A 9,848-nucleotide genomic window follows, 5' to 3' on the forward strand; every position below is an offset into this window, starting at 1 on the left:
GGATCCCCGTGACCTGAAGGGGGAACCCGCGGGATCCCCGTCGTCCCCGTTCCTGTGCAGCTCTCTATTTGACACCTCTAGATTTGAAGAAAGGAAGAGTGTACACAAAAAAATCCCCACCTGAATTCTGTGTTAAAAAGTATATTTATTGACTTTTAGGTGATGACACAGACTCCAACATGTTTCACCAACAGGTTGATACACAAATTAAAAAAAAAAAATAATGAAAATACTGATTAAAATATGAATATACTAGCATACAGGAGACACAGTTGAAAAGGGCGATGAGGAGAAGTGTAGGGAGGGGTTAAGTGTCTCGGTTGTAAAATGCACTAGTCTTGTAATGTTCCACTAGCATGTTATATTCATACGAGGAGATGCCGAAAAATTCTCAGCCCAACCAACCAGCTTCCTAAATTCTGAGTGTTATTTTGCCACTGTAGCTGAAAAGAATGTTATCTTATATTGTTAAATACCAATTTGCAGAAACAAAAATCTCTGTTTTTGACATTGTTTCAGATCATAGCTTGAACTATATCCACGTAATTCTCGGGCTGAGAACTTTTCAGCACACCCCTCGTACACAGGAGCAAGACTTAGGGGTTGCTTATGAATACAATGGGAAAAGAGTCTGAGATACATGCTCAAAATATCAGTAGCTTGTAACCTTGTAGAAAATTGCTACACAATTCTGTACAGATGGTACAACACCCCAAAGCGGATAGTTCCAATATTTGGACATGGCTCGGGATTATGGCGGAGACTCTGGGGCTTGATTGGAGACATGTATCACATTTGGTGGACATGCTCCAAAGTCCAAGATTTTGGAAGGAAATACTTCAATTAGCTCAACAGTGATTTACCCAACCAAGGCCGGCAAAAGGCCGGACACTGCTTACTCCATTTCAGACTGTATGGAGTGAAAGCGCATATACATATGCTAGCAATTAATCTTTTTACAGTGAGTAAACGTGCCATAACGATGACTTGGAAACAGCCTAATCTTCTCCCAATGTCACTGGTGGTGTGTAAATTAGATTGTGTGTATGTACTATGTACTGTTCTATGGAATAAACGTCTTATTAAATTCCAGAGTATGGGAAGTTTACCAGGTTTGGATGATACAGTATAAAAAAAAAACAACAACATTGCTAAAGGTTGTTGATACCATATGTAGGTTGGAATCATGCAACCAATGTTTAATATCCCACCTGTTTGGGTCCATAGGACTATAATAATGGGAGGATTGCTTTTAGTTCTTGATATACTAAATAATTGGCATAAGATTGTATAAGTTTGATACCGTATTTTGTTTTTTAATTTAATAAGTAAAAAAAATAGTCCTTAATTAGGAGGTGGCTAAAAATAAGCTAATAATATTATCAGGGTATTTGTATGAGATATGTTCTCATTATTTATTTGATAATTGTGGGATGTAGTGCAGACTCTCCCCAGCTAATGAGGGCTACATTCTCAGTTATTTCTTGATAGATATTGATATATTTCCTTTTTTGTTGGTCTATGATTACTTATTTTAATGTATACTGGGGTTTGTATATTTAAAAAATTGCTCAATACAAAAGAATCTAAACCAATAATTAAAAAAAAAAAAAAAAATGAACACACACATTAATGTTAAAATAGAAATACGTAAAAACCATGCAAAACATGCATTATAAGGCACATTGAAATATTTAATATAGCACATATTTTCCACAAAAACGAAACATTTAACTCCATTCAATAATAAAGGACATGGGAGGGGCCAGCATTGTGATGGAATGGCCACCCAGACATGGCAACAGAGCAGTGGGGCACCTTACAGGGCACTGCTCTGAACTTCACAGAAAGGGTGCCACATAAACATCTCACCAGAACTCCCTTATAGGTTATGGTGAGCCCCCACAAAACACCCTCTAAACCCACTATCTACACCTGTCTACAACCCCAATAGCCCTTATGGTTGCAGGTGGCACCTATATGGCAATACAGTAGGGTTTGGGGGGGGGGGGGTTTGTTGGGCGCACATGTTCCACCATAAATATAGTGGTTAGAGTGGCTTATGGGCCTGGGTCTTCTTCTCTATGGTTCACTAGCCGACCCCTCAGGCTATTTAAGAGACCTGTGTGCAGCTCTACTAGGCGTTCCTATACTAGTTCCTGATGTTCTAGAGACAGGTATGTACATTTTTTATTCCAATCTTTGCGGGGGTGTGAGAGGGTTAGTGAACACTGGGGGAGTGTGTGTGGCTCTTTACTTTGTCTCTGCAGTGGTTATCTGGTCACTTTTGATACCTTTTGGGCACTTATACCTGTCTTTACATTGTCTAACTCACAACGTATAAGTTTCGCCTAAGCAGTTTTGTCAAACATTTGATTATCCCTGCAGGACAAATAAGTCTAGGTCGGCTCACATCCCACTCTAACCACTTCAGAGGCTTAAAATGTCCCTGGATAAGTCCAAAAAGCTGTTTCGATTATCAGCACTTGGACGACTTGTCTTTTAGATCGTCCAAGTGACGACTTGGGTGGGTTTTTAGACATATTTAAGTTTCAATTAGCGCCACAGTATATAGTGCTAATAGTATTGTGTTCGTTCTTTTTTTATTTCAAATATTTTTTTATTATAGAAACTAGAAAACCAATACAGTGGTGCCTCACACAACGAACTTAATTGGTTCCAGGAGCAAGTTTGTTATGCGAAAAGTTCGTTATGTGAAACGCGTTTTCCCATAACAATACATGTTAAAAAAAATAATTCGTTCTGCAGCATAAAATATGCTAAGATGACATAAAAAAAGATAAATTTTGTCAAAATGGTGCAAATGGTGGTCTTGCTGAGGCCAAACTCTTTGACGAGGTCACACTGTTTTACCCCACATTCACTCCTTCTAATTATTTCCCGTTTCATTTCAACAGAAATCACCTTCCTGCTTTTTTTAGAAGCCATGATATATAAAAAATATTGAGTTTATCTTAAAAGGACGACTGTATACAGTGAGAGAGGGCAGAGTCTCAGCGGCAAAAACTGGGACTTAACTTTTCTTTTTTTTTTTTTTTCCTAGCATCGGGGAAGCGGCGAGAGTAGCTCCGCCCCCCCCCAACGCATCAGCAGTAGGCGCCGGGCCCCTCCATAAAAGGAGGCGAGCCGACGGTCCGCCACTGCACAGGGAGCCAGGCGAAGGGCTTTGAGAGAGGGCAGTTAAGCGCAGTGACTAACGACTGCCTGCAGTGCCTGCGCGGAAGGATGCAATACATCGGCAGCTCGGGCGACTTCGTTGTGTGAAACGAAGTTCGTTGTGTGAATCAAGACATGAAGTTCGTTGTGTGAGTCGTTCGTTATGCGAGGCACCACTGTAATGTCATATGATAAACAACTGCAAAGAATCCATATGAATGCACACAAAATCAGTAAATTTAGGTTGCTATATATAGCAAAAGATTCATCATAGATATTTGGCTCCTTTTACGAAGGCGCTTTAGCGGGTTTAACGCGCGTGACTTTTCATCACGCGCTAACCCCCCGCACTAGCCAGAAAACTACTGCCTGTTTAAGAGGAGGCGGTAGCGGCTAGCACGGCTGGCGGTTTAGCGCGCGCTATTACGTGCGTTAAACCGCTAACACGACTTCGTAAAAGAGCCCATAGGAACCAACAATATAACCAGTGAAATAATGCAGAAATTGAACTAACCAGAGATAAATGGTATACTGAGGAGGAGAATTTCATCGTAATTCACAAATATTCAAAAATTATATTGGAATATTATGTGGAGGGATATTTTTGATAATACATCCAAATCCGAGTTTGGATATTTTGAAGAACACACACAAAAATCCAGTAGCAAACATGACCATTTTTGAAACAGAAAAACACCTTTTTGTTTAATAAATGTCCGTTTCTCAGATGTGCTTGTCCTCTATCTTTTTGAACCATTTTTGAAAAAAAAAAACACATCCAAAAGAAAACACACAAAACAAGCCATTGAGGTGTAGGAGAGGCCAGCATTTTCAGTAGATTAGAGTTGCCTGATTCTCGATTTGAATCAATTCACCGATTCACTTCGGCTGAATCAATTTATTCTCAGAAAAAATCAGCCTCACTGATTCAGTGCAGTCCCATAAGGGGATACTCCCAGGGCTGGTGTCATCATGGTTCGGGAACTTCTCCGCAATGACAGCCTTCACAACATGTTGCTCTTGCTGGCGTTAGGCCTTCCTCTCTGCAGGGTCCTGTCTTCATGGAAAAAGGAAGTAGGCGACACCCAGCAGAGAGGAAGGCCCAACACCTACTTGAGCAGTGAGTTGTGAAGGCTGTGCTGCCGACAGTGTGTGTGCTGGGAGGGGATGACAAAAAAAAAGAGAGCAAGGGAGGAGGGAGGGGAAAGGGAATAGGTGGGCATGGTTGGAGGGTGCTGGATCTCAGGGGAGGAAGATGCCTTACTACAGGGCAGGCAGGGAAGAAAATGGCCTGGAGACAAGAGAAAGATTAGATAAGGCAGTGGGAAAGAGTGGGAGAGGCTGAATCACAGAGGGAGGAAAAGAGAGAGAGAGAGAGAGAGATGCTGGGATGGGGGAGTTAGAAGAGCAGAGGGAAGAGAGAGAAATGAGGAGAGAAGAGTGGTAAAGATGCTAAAACCACAAATGGAGAGAGAAAAAAAAGATGCTTGCCTGGGATGAGGGATGTAGGAGGAGAAAGGGAACAAAGGGAAAAAGCTGGATAGAAGGAGAGGCAGGCCCACAGGTGGAAGGATGGAGACACAGTGGATGGAAGGGGCAGAGAGAGAGAGGGCAGATGCATGGAAGGAAGAAAGAAAGAGGAGATGCTGGATGGAAAGAAGAATGAAGAGGATAATTAAAGCAAAAACGACAAAAGGTAGATTTTCTTTGTTGCTTTATTGTAGCTGTACTGATAAATGTTTATATATATTTCGATTTCTATCCCGTTCTCCCAGAAGCTCAGAATGGGTTACAAGTAGACATTCACAATCATTTGAAAACAGACTAATCATGACAACAAATAGGTTACAGTAGACAATAACAGAGCTTATTCTAGAGACCAGACTGGTCATAGTGAAGAGTACTAGGAGAAGTATATTGAGGAGGCAGTTTTTAATGGCCCGATTGGCGGAAGAGGAAGGTCTTTAGTGAGTCTAGCGACCTAATCTGTGTGTGTAGTTGGTTCCATAGCTGAGGTAGGAAATAGCTAATGGCTAAATAGATAATGGAAATAAAGTAATCTTTTTATTAGACTAATTTTTATACATTTTTACTAACCTGGTCAGGATAGGATACCATAACAGCAGTATGCTGTACTGACCTGAAGAATGAGGTTTTGGCCTCTGAAAGCATGTATTAGTCCAATAAAATTGTATTTTTTAATTTTTATTTTATTTCTATATGTTAATTTGTAAAGTGGTGATTATTATTTGTCAGTTATGTCAAATTTACATCTGCTATCTTTATATTTTGCACAGTATTAGGGAACATGTGTTACTGTTTCTGTGGTGTTGGACTGTATGCACAGTCTGGCTTCTTGGCAGTTTAGTTTAACTTTTGTCTACATATTTCTATTTTTAGTTTGTGATTATTTATTCCATACTTAGTGAAGGTGTATCTGTGTCCTGTGTGTATGAAAAGGACATGGTTTTCTGTTAGCATTGACTGCAGGATCAATCTTTATTAATCTTTATTAATTGTTTAAAGTTGAATCAATTTTTATTGTAAAACTAAACTTAAAAAGCTTGCATTGAAAGCAAATCTTATTGAATTTAAAAATTGATTCAATAGACTAAATCGAATCAAATCAAATCGAAAATTTTTCCCTGAATTGGACAGCTGTATAGTAGACTGGCCACACAGACATCCTGGCAGAGCAGTAGGGCACCATAGGGGGCATTGTAATGAACTTCACATATATAATTCTTAATATCTTAACAATTCTTATGTAATCCGCCTTGAACCGCAAGGTAAAGGCGGAATAGAAATCACTAATGTAATATAAAAGGCCCAGGCACACATCTCATTCACCATAACCCCCTTAAAGTGTATGGTGAGCCGTCCACAATCCACCCAAAACCTACTGGCCCCATATTGTGCACCATACCAATAACCTTTATGCCTGTATGTAGGTACAGTAGGATTTGGGTGGGTTTTGAAAGGCTCACATATTCCACAATAAGTGTAATAGTGATATGGGCCTGAGTCTTCATCTCTATAATTCACTACACCACCCATCAGGCTACTCCAGGAACCTGCTTGCTGCTCTATTAGGACTGGCCATAACATCTGAAGCTATCATACAGGCAGGTATGTACTATTTCATTCATATATTTGGGGGATGGGGTGGATTTAGTGATCACTGTGGGAGTGTATGTGGGGGGGGAGGGGTCATGTCTTCATCTCTCCAATGGTCACCTGGTGATTTTGGGCACATTTTTGGCACTTATTTATTGTTAAAACAGGTCTAGCCTGAAGCATCCAAATTGTACCCTGGACGTTTTCATAGGGTTACCATAAATCCGAGTGTCCCTGGACATGTTCTCTTATTCAGGACTCTGTTGGGTGTCCGGGCAGCTTTTTTATGTTATTGTTTTGTCTGGGGCTCTGGAAAGGTGTTGAGGCAGCAGCCTGAGAAAATCCCTGCAGTGACAGACGCACATGCACAGAGCTCTGGTCCCTTTTCCATGCTGTAGCCTACAATCTTTGGGCCGCTGAAACTTGTCCAAAGAAAAAATCCATAGTCTGCTATTGAGGCAGACATGGGGGAAGCCATTGCTTGCCCTAAAATCTGTAGCAAGGAATGATGCTACCACATGGGTTTCTGCTGGGTACCTGTGACCTAGACTGGCCACTGTGGAAACAGGAAACTGGGCTAGATGAACCATTGGCCTGACCCAATATTGCTGTTCTTATGTTTTCTTTCATTTAGAGCAGGGGTGTCCAACCTGTGGCCCAAGGGCCACACGCGGCCCAGTGAAGTATTTTGTGTGGCCCCGGTCGAGGGCGATGCAGTGTTTTCCTCTGCTGCCATGTGTTTAATGTCTTGCCGGCTCCCTCCTCTGTCTTGTTTCAGCGTTTGCGCATTTGTGTGGCCCCAGAAACATTTTTTTCGACCAATGCGGCCCAGGGAAGCCAAAAGGTTGGACATCCCTGATTTAGAGTGTTTCTTGCTTTCACTTTTACCTGACAGGTAAAGATATTGACAGGCAAAGTACTCCTCAGCAGGTTTCTGTCATATGTTTTTGATGTCAGCTTTTAATCATTTATTTTAAGGAGCTGATACAGTCTGTATCTGTTGCACAGTTTTCTAGCATTACAGACTTACACACTGCAGATACAATACATTATGAGTAGTTACTCCTGGGCTTGACAAGAGCCAGGTTTATTCACAACATTTCTTGCTCTGACTCACTTTGCTACAGTGTTTTCAGGAGCAAATGGTCTGCCCTGGGTGCAGCCCATAAGGGGGTGCTCCGATGACTCCTCCGAGGGCCGGCACTGGAGTCAAGAACTTCCTCCCAGCAGCAGCAGTGTTCACAATTTGCTGCTCTTATCAGCATTGGGCCTTCCTCTCTGCCGGGTCCTGCCTACTTCCTATTTCTGCGAAGGCAGGACCCGGCAGAGAGGAAGGCCTGATACTGGCAAGAGCAGCAAATTGTGAATGTTGTGCTCCTGACTGGAGAGTGACAAAGAGAGGGAAGGGTGGGGGAAGAGAAATGCTGCACCCGATTTGAGAGAGGGAGGGAGAAGGAAGACCAGGGAATGGAGAGGAGACAAAAGAGAGATGCCAGACCATGGGGAAGGAAAGGAGATGCCAGGCCTTGGAGGGAGAGGAAGAGATGCCAGGGTATGGGAGGGAGGGAAGGGAAGGAGACAAAGATGTCAGACCAGGAAGATAGGAGAGAGAGAAAGGAAAGAGAGGAGATACAAAAGCATGAAGGAGGATGGAGAGATGGAAAGGAAGAAGAGGAGAGAGATGCCAGAGCATGAGGGGAGGAAAGGGAAGGAGATGTCAGAGATGGAGGGAAAAGGAGAGATAGAAGGAAAAGAGAGGAGAGAGAGATCCTAGGGCATGGGGAAGGGATGCAGATGCCAGACCATGGGGTGAGTAGGGTTGGGAAGATGGGAAGAAAAGGTGAAGGGAGAGATGCCAGAGCATTTGCGTGGGAGTGAAGACAGAAAGAGAGAAATGGAAAGGACAGAGAAAGAGGGCAGACACTGGATGGAATGGAGAGTGAAGAGAAGTTGAGGAAAGCAGAAACCAGAGATGACAAAAGGTAGAAAAATATTTTTGTTGTTGTTTTAGAATATAGTAGTATTGTAGCTGTATTGATAAACATTTATAAATAGAAAATGGAAATAAGGTGTTTTTTTTATTGAACTAATTTTAATACATTTTTTACTAATTTTTGGAGACCAAAATCTCCTTCCTCAGGCAGTGACATACCAAGAGGGTTGAGGCAGTCTGCCTCGGGTGTAGCTCCTAGGGTTATACTGGGGTTTTTTGTTTTTTTTAATGATCGACCCCGGGTGTTTCATACCCTATGTACAATAGTAAACACTTTCAATAACGACTAGAGAGGTGTTCATAAGTAAAGTGTAAGAACAGTAAAGGCTCTGTACCATATAAAAAATGAAGGAAAAAGCCTCAGAACAGGCCCTCCCACCTCCACAAAAGTGGATAGTAAAAGGTGGTCAAGCGGTAACTTCACTGGCAAAAAACCTTCAATAAATACTGGGCACTTGAGCTTAAAACTGTGCTTCACTAATAAATAAAACTGATAGAGGAAAAAATCCACTTATCTTCTGCTGATCGGCACACCAACGAAGGCCAGCGTTTCACCGATAGGCTACATCAGGGTGTATCCCGACTGATCAAGCTTCTTTCAAGAAGGGACGCCGAAACGCCTCACAAGTCCGAAAAGAGCTCCCCCGTTCTGAGGCTTTTTTCTTCATTTTTTATACAGTACAGAGCCTTTACTGTTCTTACACTTTACTTTTGAACAGCTCTCTAGTCGTTATTAAAAGTGTTTACTATTGCACACGTTGGTTTTCAATATACAGTAAAACCTTGGTTTACGAGCATAATTCGTTCCAGAAGCATGCTTGTAATCCAAAACACTCGTATATCAAAGCAAATTTCCCCCTAAGAAATAATGGAAACTCAGACGATTCGTTCCACAACCCAAAAACTATAATGCAAAATATGTACTTGTATTGCAAGATCTTACTTATATAGAACAGTCACTACACTCCCGCAGCATCAAAGAGAGAAGAACCGTCGGCTCAGTTGTGATGATGTGACCCGTGTATACTGTACTGTATGTACTTGTATTAAAAGACTTTGCTTGTATATCAAGTTAACATTTAATAAAATGTTTTGCTTGTCTTGCAAAACACTTGCAAACCAAGTTACTTGCAATCCAAGGTTTTACTGTATCTGAGTTTTTTGTCGTTATACCCTATGTACGCCACTGGGAGCAAATACCTTTTAATAGCTTTGTCATGATTGATTTAAGCTTTTATACATTCCTCTTGAATTTTATCGGTATAATGTTTCTCTTACACAGAGCTCTGGTATCCAGTTATTTCTACATTCAATAGCTCAGAAGTAACTGCAAAAAGACTTAAAACATCCTTCGCTAAGCAATAATTGTAAAGAATGAGCACAATACGATCAGCACGATATACTGTATGTTTTATTCTAAGAAGATGATTTATCCTCATTCAATAAGAAACATCTCTTTTTTTGTGGAGAATATATGCTATATGAAGTCATATGATATTATTTCTATGTGTTAAATATTTCAATATGCCCTTATTATGCACATTTTGCTCTGTGTTTATTT

This window comes from Geotrypetes seraphini, chromosome 3 (assembly GCF_902459505.1).
Source record: "Geotrypetes seraphini chromosome 3, aGeoSer1.1, whole genome shotgun sequence".
Classification (NCBI taxonomy): domain Eukaryota; kingdom Metazoa; phylum Chordata; class Amphibia; order Gymnophiona; family Dermophiidae; genus Geotrypetes; species Geotrypetes seraphini.